A 3,828-nucleotide genomic window follows, 5' to 3' on the forward strand; every position below is an offset into this window, starting at 1 on the left:
CAAGTCCTTCAGGGCAAGAACAGGAAAAACAGTCAATAAAACTTAATTCCAGGGACAAAAGAAAGATTTTGAGGCTCAAATTTAAATCTAGATTTTTAAACAAGGTTCATTTAGTAGCTGCTCTGGAGCTTGCATGTGTTTCATGTTTGTTATAGAATGTCAGATGCTCATAAATGACAAATTACATTATTATCCTTTAAAATATATTGTATAGAATATAATATACCTATATAATTTTTTTTTTTCAAGATTTTTTATTTACAGGAATCAGGGTATCAACCAAGCTCAGTAAACATATACATAGGAAAATTTTAAAAACATGGAAATAATTATAAATAAACTTAAGGGAGGCAGCTGAAGGTCTGTATGACGCAGGCAAAGTGAAAACTGAGGAGTAGATTTAAATGCAGAGCGACATGGGGACAGATTTATAACTTTAATGGCAGCTGTTTGGTCGAGCGTGTCATTAACATGTTTAATTACACAGCTCACCTCTGTAATCCAGAGGGCGGGTCTCCCTCTCTCCCAGCACCCTCCCAGAGGATGCTGGGAGAACCAAAATAAACTGGAACACGCTGGAACCCTCATATGCCTGCCAGCGTTTTCACATTATTTTCAGGTAACGTTTTTTTTGTTGTCGTTTATTGAAGTGAAGTCCAAAATTTCAGTTCATTCCCCGAATACATTTTTCAACAGAAATGTTAAATCCAGCTGTTTTAGAGCATTTCAGCCTCTTGCTCTTTGTTCTCTTGATGTTTTGACTCCAGATGGAAAGAAGAGAGATCAAATCCTCGTCTCACTCACTAAGCCGAAACACAACTGTGAATATTACCTATGATCCCTCGCTTCCTGGACCAGAAGAGCTGCAGCTGTAACAAATCCACCAAACTCTGTTTAGAATTCTTCACATTTTAAAAGTTTCCTCAGTGAATATTGGAGATCTAAGTGTTTTTAACTGATCTACGGTTCAGCTTTACTGTTGAACTTGCTGGACCTGATTCTGACAGTTAAAGATGCGACTATCAATCAGACCCACTCACCAAAGTTACACAGAGTGTTCAGGGGGAGGAATGGAAATGAAAGAGGAAACATTCTCTCTTTCTCTATTAAACTGATTTTAATCAAGTTGCTGGTTTGAGGTAAAAACTTGTAAATTGTTGCTTTAAGAGGAGCAGAAAGATGACTTCACTGGACTGTTGACGTAATTCCTCAAACATCACAAACTTAGATCATCAACTGGGGTCAAAGCCACAAACTTTTTCCAATCACTCAGGACATTTTCTCCTCACGTCACCCTCGTGCTCTGAAGGTTTAATTTCCAAATAAGTCAATAAAAGTGATAGTTCCCTCACTTGGCTCACGTACGCTGTACTTATGGAGGGAAAGTATCTCCCACTGCCCGTCCAGTGTGGCTGAAAACTGGCAGAGCTGCTCAGCTCTACGTGCTCCGGTGGGTTACAGCGTTTCCAAAGAAAAGTGTCTCTTGTAACACCTCGAAGACAAATCATAGTTTACCACCGAAAGATTCACTTTAAGTTTAGACATTTAGTGTTTAATACTTCTAAATCACAATCATGGCAACAATCCAAAAAGAAAAGGTTCGCTGGGTTTAAAGCCCCATTTCCTCAGCAAGAGATTAACCAGGAGACAGACCACTGATCAACAAGAGGAATCACATCATAAACAAGGAAGAGGAGGAGGGAGAAGCATCTAGATTTAAGATTTATTTGTTTTCAGTAGATGACAGGAGATAGTCGACGACACTCGGCCCAGAATAACTTCACGTCACGATGATGGAAAAAACAAAGTCCCACATGTTCTGCACAGATACACAGCAGTGCAAGTGAGCACTTGGTTTTTGACCCAGAGAACATTGCACTTACATCAATGTCCCAACGTTTTTGTCAGATATCGACTCATGAAGGAGACTTTGCACCACTGCAATGGACCGCAACAATTCTTAAAGCACGGTATTTGTAGCAGAAGGCAAAGTAAGAATTTAACTTTACAGGACTGTATACACGAAATATAAAACACTTTGAAATTTAAATATCAATATCAAACTTAACTGGGGGAAAAAACTTGAGAATGTAACTTAACATAATATATTAGGGCCAAAACAGCACTTTGCTCGTTTTCCCTGCAAAACCCTGCAGGACGACATGAGTGTACAGTCTGGAAACTGTGTGAGCTTCAGTAGCCTGAGGTGTGTGTTTGTGTGTGTTGTGGGGGCCGTGGCTCTTTCGACCGACGTCTTAAGCTGTAAATCTAAACCAAACATGCTGTGAATTGTGTAAATAAACCAAATCTGTCTGTGCACGGAGCAGGAATGGGCTCGCCTGTAACCATGTCTGTTAGAAAACACCCAGCACTGCCCCAGAAGTGATTTAATGAGAAACTGAAAGGGGAAAGCAGAAGCCGGACTGTAAAATAAGATGTGCTTTCTTTGTCTTCGAGGGGATTTCGTTATCCTCAGGAATGAAACCTGGTGTAATAAGTGAAAGAAACTCAATCCTCTGAGAAAAGGTGGAGTCTTTTTTTATGTTTAACCTGCATTAGAAGCTGAGTAAATAAACTCAGGGCAGATCAAACAGGGACAGGGATGACTGAGTGCCTGCAACGCTGTTTCCCACACTCTGTTGTATGGGCTGTGCTATCAGGTTTAATATCAGCACTGTACGGGGGCCCGGATGTGCAAATCACAATGTCAAATCATAAAACAACAAAATAAGAAAACCACCTCAGGAGATCACAAAACATAATAACTATGGAAAACATAAAATGTACATACATAAAACTTTGGTAAATAGCTTTAATAAACCAATTTAAGACTTGATAATGTTTAATGCAAAACATTTTTTATATAAAAATGAAATATATCTATGACGCAACCATTTTTTAAGCCATTTTCTTAATTTCTTCCCATTTTACTCACATTTATTTCTTCCTGAACTGACATTTGCTAAATTGTCTTTGCCTCTAGCGCCCTCTTATGCCACAACTCCCCCCCTGCACTCTCTGTCTGACTGTAAACAACTGTGTTTGTTTCCATTTGTTCTGTTTTTCACCAGCTATTTACTGACAAACGAGCGAATCAAATCATCAAATGACTGATCCGGCCTTCGAGGGAAAAAATAAATCAGTAAACCAGTGAATGATTTATCTTTAACCATGTTAAACTTTTAATCTATGGAGCAGAGGTCAGGTTAATTATTAAAACATTGTAAAACTGCTGCAAAGGTAAAAGGGGAAAAGGGAAAGAGGAGCAGATGTAGACATGTTGAAAGATCAACACCAGTGGGAAAAAGACAGAGAACATACAGTTTGACAAGAAGGAGAATATGCAGAACACACATATGTGGACACAAGTGCTGAACAAGTTAGTTAATGTAATAAGCTGCTTCCACCAATAGAAATAGAGACTGAGACTCTTTAGATATTATTTTTCGCCACTGATTCCATTTGAAACGTGGGTTTTGTTTATGTAGCCTGTAGTAAATACATCAAGTCAGAGTTAGAGGAAAAGTGTGGGACAGGAAATAAAGAGACATTGAGTGTTAATAAAATATAATCAGAACCAAATACATTGCCAACTCAGTTTTCCATATATAAGGATTCAGCTTATACAAATATACTAAGTTGAAAAATAGAGGGGATGAGAAAGCAGAATAAGAAGCAACCTGAGTTCCAGGAGAAGATAAAGGAGGAGAAGGAAAGACAGGAGGAACAAGAGCAATGAGCGAAAAGCTATATAATAATATTCAATTGATAAAAAAACAAAAGTAAAATGTTACCGTTTGAGTCTTTTATTTTGAAAGTGCGCACAGT

This window comes from Hippoglossus stenolepis, chromosome 24 (genome assembly GCF_022539355.2).
Source record: "Hippoglossus stenolepis isolate QCI-W04-F060 chromosome 24, HSTE1.2, whole genome shotgun sequence".
NCBI classification, from domain to species: domain Eukaryota; kingdom Metazoa; phylum Chordata; class Actinopteri; order Pleuronectiformes; family Pleuronectidae; genus Hippoglossus; species Hippoglossus stenolepis.